At 44.0% G+C, this 19,774-nt stretch overlaps 1 pseudogene; it reads left to right on the top strand.

The window, feature by feature from the left end:
• The first annotated feature begins 10,677 nt into the window (after positions 1-10,677).
• On the top strand, positions 10,678-18,529 carry LOC123055845 (26S proteasome non-ATPase regulatory subunit 2 homolog A-like; annotated as a pseudogene).
• The last annotated feature ends 1,245 nt before the right edge of the window (positions 18,530-19,774 follow it).

The following is a 19,774-nucleotide window of genomic DNA, read 5'->3' as shown; positions in this document are numbered from 1 at the left end:
ACTGGAATTGGTATGGTACAATCAGTTTCAGCATGCAAAAAAAACACTCATAACATTAGCAACACAGCTATACGGTGATATTCACTTATAGGCATGACATGCAAAAGGGTAACCCACACCTTGATAATGTATTGAAAAAACTACACAGTCCTAACTACCATAGAAAGGGTAAAAGGAAATATATAAAATCCTAGTCAGCTAATTCACATTGTTGGCATGCTATGAATGGAGGTGCATGTACAATAACTTCCAGTACAGACGATCACGGTACTAACTACCATAGAAAGGGTAAAAGGAAATATATAAATCCTAATCAGCTAATTCACATTGTTAGCATACTATGAATGGAGGTGCATGTACAATAACTTCCAGTACAAATGGTCACACATGAAAATATAAGGAAATTCAGAGACATATATGAATCAATCGAACAGAGAACCTTGAATTCCAGCCAATCAACACAAAATTCAGACATATATGAATCAATCGAACAGAGAACCTTGAATTCCAGCCAAATAACACAAAATTCAGATCCAATAAAATGCATTATAGTTGCGAAGGGAGACAGAGCACCGTTAGATACACATAAATAGCTCACATCAAAGACCATCAGTACCTTACACAGCGTCATGCCGCATCCTACACCATGCTGTCGTGGAAGGAGAAACCATAGAGTAAGGTCCGTTTCGGAAGCCACTCAATTGGCCACCCCAATCCATTATATTTATCCAGTGAGTGGCCTCCCATAAGGCTCACAATTATGGTCACAGTCTATAAAAACATAAGCCATCAGTAGAAATAGTTAACAGTCAACTATAAGCATTAATCATAAAACTATTCTTGGCCAGTACAACTAAACACATGTTTTATCAGTGAAAAAACAGAAACACATTTGCGTATATATACACACCATAATCATGAGCTAGTACGTAGTAGTGATGGCTTGTTCCAACGGAGGAGACTCACTGAAACCACACGACAATGGGCAGAGCATAAAGCATAGATAATCAATACCATAGATTTCATGTATGAATAAGAAGCCTCTACCAATTCAGTGCATTTCGTTCTTTTGATGGACTACATGACATGTACACTTACCAAGAAAAATGTCGAACCATCGGATGTTTATTGCCTAAGCTGCTCACAAAGATATGCAAGTGAAGAAACAATAGTTACAAATAAGGAATTACTAAGAGTGAAGTAAAGAACATGAGGGTATCAAATCGAATTAATGCCGTGATGTTCAAAGATGGTGAAAAAGACAGTGGTATTGGTAGAGAGATAGCCGATGCATGGTTTCCACAGTGCACCCTTTGGCAAGATGAAAACAAAAACCAAAGCAAGACCACTAAATAAATTTTAAAACATATAATGAGAAGGCGGACAATGGCCAACATATAGATCCCAAATGACCCAAGCAAAAGCTCCGAGAGGACTTTCATTCATGATTAGACAAAATATAAGAACATTTTTAACCAAAAAAAACACTTTCCAGCAGATAAATTTACTTGACACTCTCATTTTAAACAACCTGCGAGGGATATGTACCGCACTAATGCATCATGTGATTTAAATAATAAATGTGGCAGCAAATATTGGCAGCAGCATCTTAAAAAGAGAATGATGACCAGTGAACTAAATAGCAAAGATAATCATAACAAAGGGTCTGCTCTGACCAAAATAGATAGCACATTTTGCAATCTGTTTTAGTGACAACTCTTGGCGGTCCCATGGAGGATCGAAGTTCGTCTTTGAAGAAGCATTTGGCAAAAGCCAACATGTTAACAAGACAACCAGGACGACAATATCTTGTTAACCACAGGAACTAGAAGAACGTCCGTGCGTTGCAACGGGGCCATATTAACTTTAAGACACTACTAGGGAAAAGCCTAGCAGCAGCGCGGGTTTTAGGCCTATCAATAGCGCGAGACGATGCGCTACTGATAAGGCGCTACAATTAATGTGTAGCAGTAGCGCCTGTCGTCCCACGCTACTGCTATACATGGACAACAGTATCGTTCTTTGGTGAAGAGCACTGCTGATATTATCTGCAGTGCTTCTACAGGGAAGCGCTACTGGTAAGGCGGCGCTACTGCTAACTTTGTTCCCCTCGCTACTACTAGTTTTATTATTTTTTTCTGCATATTTATTTTGTATTTGAATAGGCTTTATACAATAATCTTTAGCATATCATACACATACAAATGTAATCATAGCATATACATACAACTAGTCTCATCAAATCATGTCATCATCATAATCATCATCCAACACAAAGTGGTCTCTCGTCATCATCTCGAAAATAGCGATACAAGTCACGATTACTTGCAACTACATCGTCATCCATCTAAACAATGATATACGCGAGAAGAGCTATCACTTTGAGTGAGAGCGGAACTATGCAGTACATGAGTTCGTATCCCTCTCTCGCATTAGCGTGAACCTAAACTAACTACTGCCTGTCGCTCGGAAACCGGAAACCGGTACACCTGGGCCTGACACTCCGGCCACTTGTCGTATATATACTCCTAGCGTAGCACTTCTTCACCATCAATGATCTATGCACCTGCATCGTCACATGAGTCGATGATATGCAACATATATAGTTGAGCAACAGAAAGAGACAGACTTGGCAAAAATAGAAGCAACATATCATAAGCATAAATAACAAAGTTGATCATACCCAAAATGCCCTAACTAGAGTGATCGTCACTAGTCGAGGAGGACGGTTTAATTACATCACAAATAAAGTTTCGTCGTGCATAACTCAAAGTTTCGTCATACAGAAAGTATGGACTAAACGGACACATTGTCATATATCGACAATCACTCCAACATGTCGTGCCATCCATCCAAGTCAGGGAGATAGTCCCCGAGCCTAGTGAAAGGCAACAGGTCGAGACGCTGAGAGGCTACCCGTGTTCGGACGTCTTCCCGCGATATTTGTCCTTCTTCGTAGAACATCCCTGTTTTTCTGACGACCTCCTTCATGATGATTTGAGCAAGTTCGCGCTGGATGTGATAGAACTTAGCTCGAAGTCGATGATCCTCGATATCTCCTACGTTCTTTGCCCATTGCAGAATATGGGCATCGCCGGATGTAGCTGACATGCGAAGGTTCTGGTGATCCCGTCTGTACTCCAGCATGTGTGGTGTAGGACATAGAATCCATCATTAAGAGAATCACTCGGTTGCTGGATGCAGCAGAAGTCGGTCTTATGGCCGAAGGCGAGCCTACCGCCCCTTCTCTTCTTGTCCGTGACCTCTCCACCCCGTGCTTCGTAGTAAAACATAGCACTGTCAAGAACATCCTTGATGTGGGTGTAATCCTTTTTGTGAATGTTCTTCGACGAGTCCAAGTAAAGAGCGTGGGAGTATCGGGGGTAGAGGATGATGAGGACGGCGCGCTCGCCGCTGCGCAAAATAAGTACACCTCAAATTAATTAGCCTCCACCGTGCAAATGAATGATTGAAATCAAAGGAAGGATATCGGCGCGGATGACTTACAGGGGATGATAAGGCACGAGAATCGCCTCCTTGTCCTTATTGGCGAGCATGAAACTGACGATGTATTCCCTCGCGTATTCACGGTGCTTTGCGCAGACTCCCAAGAAGCCCTCGTGCATGAAGTACGGGTCAGCGACACAGATATGAGGTATCTGCTCAACCCCGATGATGTAGTTCAAGTGCAAGGCATAAAGGCGGACAAACGTAAAATCCAGCTTCTTCACGTGAAACATGTCGAATATGTAATCGAATCGAAGGAAGAACTTATCCGCAGGGAAGAAGTCGACGTACGACAATTGCCGCGGAACGTTAACCACGTAGAGTAGGTATCCTGGATCTTTCGAGGCGATGAGGCCTTTCTCTATCCGCAGCACATCGTCATGAAGTCTCCTTAGATCGCCGAATCTGGCCCCTAGCGCTCTTGCAGGTAGGATTGGTTGACCGGGGATATGCCATTTATCCGCACCGGGGATATCTATACGGTCTTGAACCCGAGGCTGCTGAGGCGGCTGGATCATAGAATCAGCTTTTTTGCCTTTCCTCGCTCTCTTCCTATACTTCTTTACTACCGGAAGGTCGTCCATAATGTGTTCAGCCTCCGGAGACGGCAATTCAGGCATCGACTCATGACGCTCAAACCCTGAGTAGGCGCCAGTATAGACATACTGTTGAGTGACATCGTCATCCTCATCCTCATCCATGGCGACGTCATCAGCGACTAATGGAGCCTCTTCCTTACCCCGTCCGCTATCACCCAACCCGACACCCGACGCTAATTGGGTAGGTGGGGTGTTGATGTTCATACCTTGCTGAGGCTGCGTGCTCGTGGGTGTGCTCCCGGCCACCTCCAGACGAAGCAGACTCTTTGGCCACAATAGGACCCACCCATTGCAACAATCACCAAGCCGTCGCGGGGTCTCGTCGTCACCCCCTAGTAGCAGAGGAGGCAAAATCTCGTGGCCCGGTTTGACACTGGCCACGGAAACCTTGAAGACGTTCAGGGGGATCGGCCGGCTGTGGAACAATGGTTCCTTCGGCTTCATTATCGTCGCCCTCCCCACGTCCACCTTTTGGTCGCCGATGGTGTACAATATGGTGCACGGGGTTTCGTCGGCCTGCAAAGAAAAGTCTGCGACGTGAGACATCCGAAAGGCAACGAAAACGGGAGATTATACATTTATTGAAGGGGGCCGGTGTGACAGATACCGTGAGGGCGTCGAGCTCAGCCAAAGACGAAGCACCGCCGAGCATGTCCGGTGCGGGAGCCGGTGCGGGAGCAGGTGCTGGTGCAACGATAGTCGAGCTGCTCCCCAAGAAGTCAGCAAGGGGAAAGTCTGCTGCATTTTTTTTCTGGATTTTGCCTGGTCCAATTGAAAATGGCCGGAACCAAGGAAGTAGACATATCTACAACCATCTGTTTTGCGGCAGCTACCGCTGTTGCGACTGTCTGAGATGATTTCTTCTCAACCGCAATCTCAACCTTCTTGTCGATGTTTTCTTCGGTTAACCTCCGTCTTTCCTTTCTCTCCTCCGTGGTCTCACTGTAGTACTTCTTCCACGTGGCGCCGTCTCCGACACCGTGCACGCGTCCATACGACGGTCGAGTATCCACCGGGAGACGTTTCAATATGTTCAACGCCCGGTTGAATGGAGTGTCCCACTTGGGCCTCGCCAACGCCTCAGACGGCGAGTCGCTTTCAGCCGCAATCCTGTGCTGCTCTCTCTACAAAAGGCACAAGGATCGTTTACAAATATGCATGACTAACGTGTAGTAGAATTGATCAGAAACTAAAATTACCAGCAGTCTCATGAACTCCGTCGTGAGCGCGTTCGTCTCGAAAATCTTCTTCACTTGGTCCCAACGGTGCCGGGCCCTGAGGACGTCACGCTCCTACGGGACGGTGAACTCTGCCAAGGGGTCTGGGATGCCCAGACTCGCGGCTTCCGCGTCCTCCTTGGCCCATATGGACCTCTTCCTGCCGTAACCACGGCTTCTGAGGTGGTGGCACCCAATGTTCCTCTGTTGAAGCCCCTTCATGTACTTCGAATTTTTTTTGGCATCTTCGACCTCGCAAGCTGCCTTGAATATTTCAAATTGCTCTGCCGTGATTGTCGAATTATCCTTTACAATCTCGGAGTAGGGTTTCTTTTTGTCGATCTTTGCTTTCACCCTTGTTTTCCAAGCGGCCAACGCGTCGCTAAACTTGGACATGACGTGTTTGTTTATCTTCTTCATTGTCGGGTCCTTATCTGGATCTTTATAATCCTTTTCATTCCGGCCCGAGAACAAGAATATCTGGTGCAGCTTCTTTAGGAGGGAGGGCCTCATATTATCTATCTTCTGTAGTTTCTCATCGTTGATGGTGGCGGTTGTCCGTACGATGCAGCCTATTTGATTGCCGTAGCACTCACGCGCTTCCTCGGGCGCGGTTGGCTCAAAATTGCCGTCTTCCACCGACGTGACCACCAGTCTAGTAGTCCTGAGTTTGTTAGGAAGCCGTTGGCTCTTTGCTTTTGGTTCTACACCGGCTCCGCTCCCCGAGGCAGCGCCGGCCTCAGTCTCAGCGCCGATCTCGATGTCGGTCTGAGTCTCAGCGCCGGTCTCAGTCTCAGCACCGGTCTGCGTGTCAGTCTCAGTCTCCGATGCGACCGGTGGGCCCAGCAACAACATCGGTTGACCGTCGGCAAGGCTCAAAAATTCGTCTGCCGCCAGGTAGACGTCGTCGCAATTACCAGAACCCTATGCTTCATTGTTGCTAGCCATGTTTCCTACTATTAAATCTAGTCAATTAATTCTAGACCTAATAAAATGAATAATGACATAAAAAGGCCTATGTTTTGCAGGAACGTTGACTCCTTCCCGGTGCGGCAAATCCCGGGCACTCAATATGTCCTAGTTTGTAGCACAAGTCATGCCGAAATTCACGGAAAATTTCGGCATGACCTTTGCTAAAAAGTGGACAAATCGAGAACCTGAAATTTGCCGGAACGGAAATGGATCAACATTCCGGCAAACATAGGCCACTCAGCTTCATTCCCTGGAAACAACAAAAGGCTACTTGGGCACAATCGAAACATGGGCAAACACAATTGAGGAATTTGCATATATCCTGACCACTTCAAATTTGCATGTCCTAGCGTTTGACACTTCAAGAAAATCTACACAAATCTCATTTTCTCTCAAACTCAATTCAAAAACCAAATATAGATTATATTTAGTTAACTACTGAACTAAACTTTACTCTAAACTACTGCCCTAATTAACATCTAATTAAACAAAGTCAATTCAAAAACTAAACCCTACTGAACTAATTAACATCTACATTATCTACTACTTAACATCTATTATTACCCTAACTAAAAAACATCAACATTATCTACTACTTAACATTAACATCTATTAACTAAAAGGATGGGTGGGGGGCTTACAGAGAGGGGAGAGACGGTGGCGGGGAGGTGCTCGGCGACGGAGGTAGGGGCGGCAAGGGCGGGCTCAGGATCGGACGCGGCGGTCCTGGCGGGATCGGGGGCGGTGAGGTCGAGGGAGGCGACGGTGAGGTCGAGGGCGGCCCTAGAGGCGGCGGCGGTGAGGCTGGGCGGCCTCGGGCGGCGGCCATGAGGATGAGCGCGGCGTCGACGGCGGCAGAAGACGGCGGCGAAGTGGGGGCGACGGCGAAGTGGGGGAGACGGCGGCGAAGTGGGGCGAGGGATCGATTTGGGGGAGAAGTGGTGGCCGGGGGGAAACCGTTTTTTGGTTAAGTCAAAAGTAACGGTAGCGCGTTACAGAAAACGCGCTATAGCTAAGTTAGCTATAGCGCATTTCCGAGAACGCGCCACTGCTACGTCTTCATCATTTTTTCCTTTTTCATTTTTTTTCTTTACATTTTATAATTTTCCTTTCTTCTTTTTCTATTTCTTTCATTTTCATTTACTTTTTTATTCATTTTTCATTTCATTTTCTTTTCGTTAGCAGTAGCGCTTTACGCATAAACGCGCTGCTATAAGTATATTAGCGGTAGCGCGGTTTTCGGAAGATCGCTACTACTATGTGTAGCCCATTGGCTAAGTGATTGGAATTTTACTAGTAGCGAGTTTTAGGTGAGACGCGCTACTGATATATGTGCATATGCAGCGCGCTTATTTTGCACGCGCTACTGCTGTCTAGCAGTAGCGTGCGTTTTTAACAAGCGCTACTGCTAAAGTTCTGTGTATAACGTTTTCTCTAGTAGCTCTGTTGGAAAAGGCAGTGCCTAGGAGGCGCTTAGGCACGCCTAGGCGCTAGGCGATGGCCAAACGCCTCGCCTAGGGCATAAATGGAAGTGTAGGCAGGGCAAGCAAGGAATTGTCTACCCAAATGAAAAATCATGCCATATTGCACTAGTATACCAAACAGACCATATTCCAATGGGAGTGGCTGGAAATTAACTTATTTGTTTGCCCTAAATTAATATCTACACACATATAATACTCGCAAATACATCATGATAGTAAAACTATATTACTGCCTAGGCCGCGCCTAGTGCGCTTAAGCACCGCCTAGGCACTAGGCGAAGGCCAACCGCCTCGCTTACGCCTACCGCCTTTTCCAACCTTGCCTAGTAGTGAGAGTTCAATATTAATATTCTCATACATATCAAGTGACATTGGCGACCTTTTTTACCATCAAATCCTTACACATACTCCCCCCACCCCCCCTCCCCCCGCTTCCAAGTGCGTCTGCGCGCCGGCCACCCACGCCGGGTCCTTCAAGTGCCGCTTCCACCGCACCAACTCTCAGGGCCACGGCCACAGCCAGGGCCAGGGAAGCCGCCCTTCTTCGCCCCTTCACCGGCCGCGGCCAACGCGGTGCCGCGGCACGCGGCCTCACCGTCCTCGTCCTCCGGCACTGTCGCGACCCCGTGACGCAGCCCAAGCATCGGCCTCGAGAATCAAAAACGCTCGACAACAGAGAGGGAAGGGAAGATCATATACATGTCATAAGAAAGGGAGTTTATTTACTGCTCCCTCGATATATTTGTTTCCTTTGTTTGGAGATTGGTTACCGTCCGTGAGTTAAGGTAAGGTTAATGTGATTGAGCGATTTTTCTGAAAATCAAATATTTGTTTTCTAATTAATGTGATTGAGTGATTTAAGGTAAGATTAATTAATTTAGATTTGATCTTTAGAGATTGTTCGTGATTAATTCTACATTACTAAATAACTTGCGCCAGTATGGAAAGTTCTGATCTGTTCAGATTTCTTTCGTTGTGTGAGAGGGTGACGCGAAAATAAACCGATGAAGTGGGGGGGGGGGAGGGGACGAAAAAAATCTATGAAAAAAACCCAGCAAAGGTGGGAGGAGGTACAAAAAAACCATGGGAGATGGGACGAAAAAAACCCTGAAAGCGAGACTACCAACTGCTCCATTAGGAGTAGAGATAAAACTCTCAATAGCTACGGGCATTGGAGAAAAAGGACAATCGTGTAATAGATATAGTATATACAACTAGAAAGGAAAAACAAACCTAGCTATAAATCAATTGAAGTAGGCTTAGGGTGGTTGAGTTCATCACCAAAAGAAGACATAAATCTCAGGTCCAGGTGGATCTTCACTCACATCAACACAATAGAGGAATAGAACAGAAGAAAGAACACTGTATGGTAGATAAGGAAAATTTGTGTATTTGTAGCATAGCAAAAGAGGGCTTAGTTCTGTCTTTGATCTTCAAGCCCAACACTCACGTCTCTTGCTTCATAACATACCCATCACAATGTAAACGAACTACACTGGTTATCACTCACCAGAATGACCATCCAAGGTGCAGAACATCGAACATTACTGATGAACTAAACATGCTACAAGAGAGGTAAGGACGTGATCTAATTTAATACCCATAGGCCACAACAGTCTTGATTGCTTAAGACATGCTTATTTCAGCCAGAGTCATCGTCATCACCCCTCATTTTTTTTTACCGAAAAGGAGGTTGTACCCCCGGCCTTTGCCCACCAAGCAACATGACCCTGATATCCATACATACATACATACACACACATACATACATACATACATACATACATACGTGCGTGCGTGCACACATCCATCCATCCATCAGCCTCAAGAGTTATTCATACCTGGCCTTGACGGACCAAACCTCCCGGCGCGTACGACACATCAGACAACACCGTTCGGTTCCCAGCCCACGCTACGACTGAATCCAAGGCACGTCATGGGGCTTGTCCAGCACGACCATGAGCTGGGACTGGAGACGCATCGCAGCCTGGTACTCGTCGTCGCGGGCGATGGCAGGGAGCTGGGAGAGGTCACGCCCACGCGGTCCCCAGAGACCTTGCCGCCGCATCTGACACCGCAACGGCTGCCCGAGCACGGGCCTCCATGTCGGCGGCGGCGCTGTGCGGACGGGAGCCTTGGCCCCGCGAGACGGAGGGATCCAAGGGCTGAGTCTCCTCATCACCCATGTCCCGGCAACTGGCACCTCGCCTCCCGTGCGCTCCAGGGATTCAAATTGAGAAGATCGGCGAAGATGATGCTGGATGATAGGTGGAGCTCGGGACGGGAGATGAAGCACGAGCGCCGGTGAGGGTGGCGGCGGCGGAGGGAACCCTAGCTGGGAGGAGAAAACGAAAGAATGGCTGTGAGCGAGAGGTGCGAGGGGTGCGAGCGTTTTGTTTCTGTCCTCCATCGACACAGTAAAGCGTGACAGTAAAACCTGCGGACGTGGCTCGCGCGAGTTACCGCCCTTGATGCGTAGCTTATTGTTTTGGATGATCTAACATTTTCTCATAAATGGTCATTTGGTTGCTCAAGTAGAATCTTGCCGATTGCACTGCTTTTCCAAAAAAAATGTGTTTGGCTCACAAATTTCCTCTTGTCTTTATTTTTTTCTCCATTGCAGTGTTTTTCCTTTTCTTTGTTACCGTATAAGCACATAGGCACAAAATTCTCGAAAAAAAAAGGTCGGGACCAAAATCGAGCACGCGTAACAACCCGGCAAGAGGCGGTTCGCTCGTGTGAACACACGTAACCACCCAAGAGGCCGTCCGGCGATTCGGCCATTCCAGTTCAGGCGAACCTTTGCTGCTGCTACGTATATAACATTTCCTCGTTTACTTCGATTGACTCCAAGTCTCCAAGCGCCCAAACCTCTTCCCTCCCATTCTAATTCCCCATCCCCCCAAACCCCTCCTCGTAAACCCTACCTCGCGGCCCGGGATCGCCATGCCGGCGCGCCAGGACGCCAGCGGCGGAGCGTCCGCCGCTGCTTCCCCGACGAAGCCCGCCCCGTCGCAGCGGGCGAAAGGCAAGGGGAAGGCGAGGGGCGACGACCTGGTGAGCAACGTCGACCCCGCCGCTCCTCCTCCCCCCAATTGTCGGGTGCCGCTTGTCTCTCTTTGACGCATGTGTGGTCGCGTGGCTCGCGTCTCGTGCGCGCGTCGTCGCAGCCGGAGGAGGACCTCGAGCTCAGGAAGCTTCTCGAGGGGTGGGTGTTGCAGGCGCAGGACGCGGACCCCATCGTCCAGGCACGGGCCATCGTCAACCTGAGGTAATGTAATGCCGTTTCCGAACTTTCCCGGCATTCAGCCGCGTCTCTGTCGATTTTGGATGACCGGTTTAGGAGCGAAATCCACTGGGTATATGGCTATGGTGCTGCTGCTCTGCGAAAAAACCATCGTATGGCCTGGGTTGGGTACCCGATTAGCCGGTATGCGCTGCAGGGGAAGGTTGTTCTGCGAAAATCCACTGACGTGAAAATTTGGGGAACACGCCAATTCTATTTCTGTTTATTGGATATGCTCTGCGATAGTTCAAAAAAAATTGGGGGAGGATGCAAGTTTTGGGATGTGGTTTCATATTTTGCAAGTGTATCGAGTTACATTACATGCGTCCTTTTGCTCTTAGAACGTGTACTGTTTGCAGTTTTTGGCCTGTTATCGGAGTTTGGTCCTTGCCCGTAATGAATTACTCCAGTATCAGTTACCGTATAAACAATTTCCAGCCCAGCCCAAAGAGGATTCCGGGCAGGAACCACGGGAAAAGTTTTGCGCCTATACAGCGATTGATTTTACCCTGAACTGATCCGACCCCCCTTTGTGGATCTCCTCGCCGAGTAGCGCCGGCACCCCAGCCTCCGGTCCATACATGCTCGGGCAGCGACGCCCCAGCCTTGCGCCCGTAGGTGCTCTGCTCACGAGTAGCGGCGCCCGCGGAGATGCCAATTCCCTTTGCCGTTTAGTGCACCTTCACGCTTTGTGTTCCTGATTTGTGCAGTTTGATTTGTTTTGATTTGGTTCGCTCATTCAGAATATTGCATCTACTCCTGCTATCGACATCAGCAGTTTGCATTTTCAGCCAGTTGCTCCATTTCTTACTTCTGTGACTGATGCTTGGCAGGCGACTGATTCGTAGAGCGACAAGTTCACTGACGGACATCCTGAAACCTCTCAAATACCTCGGTCCCCACTATGCAACGCTTAAGGCATTGTTTGAGACAATGCCGGAGTCTGCTCTCAAGGTGCAATGAATTGCTAACATCAGCTGAGCAGACTTAAATACTGCTTGATGCTCATGGGGTTTCTTTTCTTATTCTGCAGTCAGCTGTGGCAGGTCTTCTGTCAGTATTGGCTCTGACAATGTTTTCTCAACAAAAAAGGGTATATGGAAATACCGAAACAATGCAAACATGTGTCCATTTTCTTGTCTTTACTATCTCCGTTTTTTAATTAACTATCATGTAAAATTCTGAGCAAGATATACTCACAATAGCTTACTCTATTTCTGATTTAAAATGGCAAGAGTTTGCTCTCAGTACTCCTAAGTAAGTATCTTGAAAGCAGACTAAATCATAACCAATGAATAAATAACTAAACTAACTAATTTTCCTTATAATTTCCTTTTTTTAAAGCAGAGTACTGAAATGAGCATCTAGCTTAATCCCCAATTGTTGTACAGGACTGGCTTGCTAAACTTTCTTTCCTTTTCTTGTTTTATTAGGAGAGCTTAAAGTACTGTATGATGGGTTCTTTAAGTGATATAAGTTCATGGGGTCATCTATACGTGAGGTAATGTCCAGCCTCCCCTACTTAAATTCTAACTTTACTTTTCTTGATGTTACTTATAACGAGCTCCATATACCAGTATTTACTGTTTTATCTTCCTATACCTTTTCTTTCACCCTTGTAACTACAAATACAATGTGATGTGAATTTATTTTTGATATGCTGCCTCATATTAATCTGTATAATCATTCTTAGTAACTTTCTTTTGTTCCAATATAAATATATTTCACTTCCGTTCCATCCATGTTTTTTATTTCTGCCATGTCAATTGTTAGCTTTTTTGGGGGTGAAATTATGAGTTTTAGCTTTTCACTTAAATCTTTCTGGTTGTTGAGACTCTTGTTATCTCAAATAGTGGAGTCTAATTGATGTTAATCTCTCGTCTGCCAGAAATTTGGCCTGTGAAATTACAGAAGAAGTCAAGAAGGTTAGATCTTCATTTACTTTATCATATGTATTGCACGATTTATGTTCTTTGTAGTACCGTATTCTGTAGTATGGTATCCAATTTCTGTCTAGATTCTTTTGATTGTAATCAAAAGTGTTTTAATCTTTTTCCTTGAACCTTTGACTTTTATCATTGAATATCTGTCTATCCTAAAACTTGATGTAACATAACTTTTCTGGCTCTCCACTTAGCAAGACTTGTGAAGTTTGATTGCTGGTTTGCTATCTCTTAATGCATTTTATTTTGTTATGAAAAAAAATTCTGTCAACTATTTTTTTTATCAATGCTATGAATTAAAGTATTAGTTGTTTCATGTGGTTTGGCTGAGATAATGCAAGATTTATGCATGGGTCTCCTAGTTATAATGCTAATATTTTCTTGTTTTGCAGGATGATGGTACGCCAACTCCCATTGAATCAATACTCGGACCAGTTTTGGAAATTGTCAAATTTCACATGAAGGTTGATTCTCATTATATTTTTACATGTGGCATTTGTTTCATTTTTGTTACTTCATCGTAGTAAAATATTACGCCTTTATATGATATGTTAAACATTAAATAGTACTCCCTCCGCCCCCCAATGTAAAACGTTTTTGCAAGCTGGTTAGCTTGCAAAAACATCTTACATTGTGGGATGGAGTAGATGTTTCAGAGAAACCCAATAGTGATTAACTGATTGAGATTGAGAGTTCGCTTTGTTCTATTATTGCAGCATAATACTGAGCCTGAAGCTCTTGATCTTATGATGGAGGTATGATGGAACGTTTCTGTTTGTATTATTGTTCCAATTTATACTTACTTTGATGCAGCTGAACCATGATATTTATTTGCTACATAGGTAGGATACCTTGAGATGTTGTCTGGTGAAGAAAGTACACATTATTTTACCATGCTTCTTGAGCTTGTTGGGTTAACCAACTTCAAAAAGTCATGCCTGTATCTCATGAGTTGTTCTGGGTATGTGAGTAAATATCGTTTTTTTCAGAAGATGGTATTCTCTAATTTAAAAATTTAAACATGTGAAATCTTCGTATGTTGGGATGGAAACTGGCAGATACCTTGCTCCTGAAGATATGGTTGCACTTTCGGTTGTTTATTTCATTTACATGAAGTTTGGGGAGCTTGCGGAGGCTTTGCGTATCAGGCTTCTGCTTGACTACAACAGAGTGGGTGAATGAACTATGCTTGTGATTTCTGAGGTTCGAAATACAATGGCCCTAACATCAGCTTCATTGTTTTCTAGGATGACGGTTATGTGAAGGGTGTTTTTGCCAAGGCTGATGATTTTTCCCTAAAGAAGCAATTTGCATATATGATAGCACGCTATGTGAGTCTCCCATCCATGCATGTAGGCATGCAACAGAAGCAAAGTTACCAATTTGTGCCATATTCTACTTATCTATACTTTGAAAATGGAGATAGTTTGTATCTGTAATCTCCACACTATATATATATATATATATAGATATAGATATAGATATATATATGTATAGCATAAAGCGCTGAGCTGACTCTTTGATTTTTGTTTTACTTTTATCAATGGGCTATTCTTTATTGAAGGGTTTAAGCATGTTGAATGGTGATGAGTTCTCTGCTGATGAAACTGAAAAGAATGAAATACAGAAAATAGTTTATAACACCAAACTGAATGAGGGATATCTTACCCTTGCACGGGATATCGAGGTTATGGAGCCAAAATCTCCAGAGGACATATATAAGGTGTTCTATTATTCACCTATTCAGTTTTGTTCAGCAGTGTTTTTTTTGTTTAGGCACCCCAGCTAGTACTCCTTTTTAAAACCTGCTCATCTGTTAGGTTCATTTGGTTGGCCAAGAGGCTAAAAGATCTATTATGGATTCCGGAAGACATAATCTGGGCACAATTTTTGTCAACGCATTTGTGAATGCTGGATTTTGCCTGGTTTGTTCTTATAAACTTCCTCAGGATCTTAAGGGAAAGTAGTGATATTAAAACCATGTTCTTTTCCAGGATATACTCATGACTGCCTCATCAAATTTTTCTGAAAACTTGCTATTCAAGAACAACGGATTTGGGAAAACCAGCGCAGCAGCTAGTCTGGTACTGATACAGTTTGGTTTATTTCTATTAAACACACCTTTAGATTGCTAGATAATAATTGATAAGGTACTAACACATGATTTTCAGGGGGTGATATACCTGTGGAATCCTGATTTAGGACTTGTGCAACTTGAGAAGTACCTGAGCAATGATGATATTTATGTTGGTGCTGGAGCTTTGTTGGGTATTGTAATAGCCAATTCTGCTATGAAGAGTGATTGTGATACTGTATGTGTGACCCGACCCTACTCTATCCATCCTCTCTCTCTTCTAACCATGCAAGTTTTCTGCTGTAATAATCTCTTATGTTTTCCAGGCACTTGGCCTTTTTTCTGAGTATATCAGCACAGGTGCATCAATTGTGCGTACTGGGGCAATCTTAGGTCTTGGTATTGCATATGCTGGATCATAACAAGAAAAGGTCTAATTAGTATTCCCCCATCGCTTACTAGAAGTACAATTATTATTATTATTATATATTAATATACTTTCTGAATTTCAGCTTAAAGTTCTTTTCTTACATCTATTGAGTGACTCGAAAACACTTCTGGCGGACTTAGTATTCTCTGCCATCTCTCTGGGGTTAATGTTTGTTGGTACTTGCAACGAAGAGATTGCACAGTCAATCATATCTGTCTTGAGAAGCTGTAGAGAAGCAGACATTTCAAAGCCCATTGCACGTATGCTACCACTTGCTCTTGGGCTTCTGTATCTTGGAAAACAGGCAAGTCCTCGGCTCCATATTTTCCGTAATCTATACTGCAACATAATATAAAATAAGTTAAACCATGAGCATGTTTCTTCCATTCTCATAATTCTGTATTTTATAAAAGCGACAAAGCAGTACTAACTTTCATACGTTAGCATTATTTCTACTAACTTTCATATGGCAAATCCTTTTTGTATATTCGTGGATACTATAGTCTCGGATATTTTAATTGAGTTATCAGGAATGGAGTACTACCTCCATTCCTAAATATAAGATGTTGGGGCAGTCTAAATTAAACTGCCCAACGTCTTATATTTAGGAATGGAGGTAGTACATTATTGAGGCTCAGTAGCAAACCAAAAATGCATGGAAGCACATCCATAAAAGTAGCATTAACACCCAACTGCACTGCTAGGTCCCAAGCTTGGGTTATGGCTGATATGGCAGTGACAAGGAGAAAATAATAAGCTCGGGTGTTTACAGCAAAATACTTATGACAGAACTATGCTATTTTCTGTCAATCTATACACTTCTAAGATTATTTGCTGATGTTTATGTGCTTTTTAACATTGTATCAGGAGATGGCTACAAGTATTATTGAGGAGTCTTTAACACTTCACAAAGAAATTAAGCACTACTGTGCCATGTCGGTTATGTCTTTGGCATTTGCTGGGACAGGGAACGTGAACATGGTAATGTACATTGCGGAGGTTGTATGACACTAACACAGCTGTTTCTTATGAAACAACACCCTTTGATTTTCAGGTTCACCGACTCTTTCGTATTTCCTCACATAATAATGGGACTTACAGAGGACCAACAGTTATTGGAATTGCTCTTATTGCCATGGGTGAAGAAATAGGGGCTGAAGTGGCCGTAAGGTTCCTTGAGCAACTTTTACAATATGGCGATTATACTGTTAGAAGAGCTGTTCCCCTTGCTCTTGCCTTGCTATCCATTTCAAACCCAAAGGTACATATTTATGTTTTATCCGATTCTTTGCATCTGTGCCTGTTTTCAGTAACACGAACTGGTAGTAAATCAAAAAGTTGCCATATAAGTTGCCCTTTCAAATGCACAAGAGGGAGTGAGGGACTGTAACATTTTTGCTTCAACTACGACCAATATGGCTCATCATTCTTCATAAAAATGTCTGTTGAGAAATCTTCGGACAAAAATTAGTTTGTTCTTTTCTTGCTGTCATATGAAACTGCCAGCCGAACTGAAACAATAGCAGATTTGGATGTCCATTTTAATACTTTCTGTCTATCTATAGGTATACATTATGGACACACTAAGCAGACTGAGCCATGATTCAGACATTTTCGTGTCAATGGTTAGTAGCTTTGCCATAATACAACATATTGACGCAAGTTGAAGCATTGATTATACATGTTTTTTCAAATTGGTACGTGCAGGCTTCAATTATCTCAATGGGCTTGATCGGTGCTGGTACAAACAATTCTCGCATAGCTCAGATTCTCCGTGACCTATCGAATCACCCAGATGACAATCATTTGTTTTGTGTAAGTAAACGTCTATAACAAAATAATTGTATCCTTGTTTTCTACCGTTAGTAAGATTTTGAGTGGCTACTTAAGTTTCAGATTAATGCATTTCATTTGACTTCAGGTGAGAATTGCGCAAGGTCTTGTTCACCTTGGAAAGGGATTGCTGACGCTTGACCCCTGGCATTCTGATCGGTTTCTTTCATCCCCGTGAGTAGCTTCTACCTTTTTTTATTTGGAACGAACTGCTGCTAAGCATAAACAAACCAAGCAAGCTACAACCTTTCCCGTTTCCTTTGGTTTTACTGTATGCATGTTTTCAAAAGCGCTCTCTGTTGTACTTTTCAGCGTTGCATTAGCTGGTATTGTAACGGTTCTACACACATGCCTTAACATGCAATCCACCATTCTTGAAGAGTATCCATACATGCTGTATACACTTGTGCTTGCCATGCAGGTTTGTATCTCTTCGTTGGGCAGCTCTAGAGTTAAAGAAAAATCGCACAAACTCTTGATTACAAATGTATGTTTTTCTGTTGAAACATCCTAGGATGTTGCTGACAGTGGATGAGGATCTTAAGCCCCTCCCTGTACCAGTTCGTGTCGGCCAGGCAGTCGACGTGGTTGGTCAGCCAGGACAACCAAGAACCATCAGTGGCTTTAGAACGCACAAGACACCCATAGTGCTTGCTGCAGGGGAGCGAGCTGAGCTTGCTACTGAGAAGTAAATTATTTCATAATTTTTTGACTATAAGAAATGATTTCATGATTTGTCAGCTTATTCTTGCCTGAGCCTTATTGCTGTTTCGACGTGTAGATATATTCCACTGGCACCAGTTCTAGAGGGCTTTGTGATTTTGAGGAAGAACCCAGATTATTGTGAAGACTGACAACGGTGAGGGACAAGCGATGGTGGGAGGGATGGAGTGTCCAGTAAGAGGCTTTGGTGCATATATGACTGTCACACGAGCGATTGACAATGGCCACGGTAAAGACGCGGTGGATTTTCCTAGATGAGTTTGAGTTGTTATAGAGTGCAGGCCCTGCAGGTGTCGATATAGTTTTTCTAGACCGATGTTTAGTTGTAACAGGGTATAGGTTGAGTTGTAACATCGTACAGCGGTCAATGTTTCTTCGAGAGGAGATGCAATTTTGTCGGAACTGGGAGCAGAAACACTGGGTGTGACTGATGGATTAACATGTGCATACATAGCATTTTGAGATGCATAATATGGATTTACTGGGTTTACAACCTGTCTGATTTTTTTTTCTTTTTTCTTTTCACAATGAATGTACAATTCTAAGCACTCAAGAACTGCTTTACCTTTTGCACCCTGTAAGAAAAGGTAGTGCGCGGCCGAGACTTGAACACGAACATTATTCTCCAGATCAAAACTATCAACTCCAGTTATTCACCACTTCATGACATGAACGACAATCTGATGAAACCATACACAGCAGAAGAGGTAAAGAAGGCTTTGTAGAAATGAAAGCTCCGGGGTCTGATGGGTTACATGCAGTTTTTTTTAAGAAGTGCTGGCACTTTATTGGGGATTCTCTAACGGCAGAGGTTCTTGCAGCAATAAATAACAAAACAATTCCTGAAGGATGGAATGATACGATCATCATTTTGATACCGAAGGTAGAATCCCCTGAGCTCATTACTGAATATAGACCCACAAATCTGTGATGTTTTGTACAAGGTAATATCCAAGATGATAGCGTTCCGCTTGAGATCTATTCTTGATGATGTAATCTCTCCAATTCAAAGTGCGTTTGTGCCCGGTAGAATTATTACTGATAATAGTGGGGCTATTGCGCTGTAAAATTGGATATGCACAAAGCGTATGATAGGGTCGAATGGAATTTCCTGCGCAACATGCTGATACGTTTGGGGTTCCATGAGGAGTTTGTACTTCTTCTGATGGCTTGTGTACAGTCAGTCTCTTACAAGGTCAGGTTTAATAACCAAGAGACAAACTCTTTTATACCCGGCAGGGGGCTCCGACAGGGAGACTCGCTATCACCCTACCTGTTCCTAATTTGTGCAGAAGGGCTATCTAGTTTACTGTCTCATAAAGAGGAGGTTCGTGGCATTGAAGGTGTCAGGGTTTGCAGAAATGCACCATCAGTCTCGCATTTACTTTTCGCTGATGATTCCCTTATCCTTATGAAGGCTAATATGACTAATGCAACCTCATTGAGACAGGTCCTAGATCAATATTGCGCAAGTTCAGGACAAATGGTCAGTGAAGCTAAATGCAGTATATACTTCAGTCCGAATGTAGGTGTTGAAACAAAGGCTGAGATCTGTACTCAATGTCTGAAGCACTATCAAACAAATATCTTGGCCTGCCAGCGATGGTTGGGGTGGACAAGAGCGACAACTTTGTTCATCTTCTCGAGAGAATTATAAATAGATTGAAAAGTTGGAGAGAGAAGTTCCTATCTAGGGGGGGGGGGGG

This window comes from Triticum aestivum, chromosome 2D, assembly GCF_018294505.1.
Source record: "Triticum aestivum cultivar Chinese Spring chromosome 2D, IWGSC CS RefSeq v2.1, whole genome shotgun sequence".
Taxonomy (NCBI): Eukaryota; Viridiplantae; Streptophyta; class Magnoliopsida; order Poales; family Poaceae; genus Triticum; species Triticum aestivum.
This window is presented reverse-complemented; position numbering and strand designations above follow the sequence as displayed.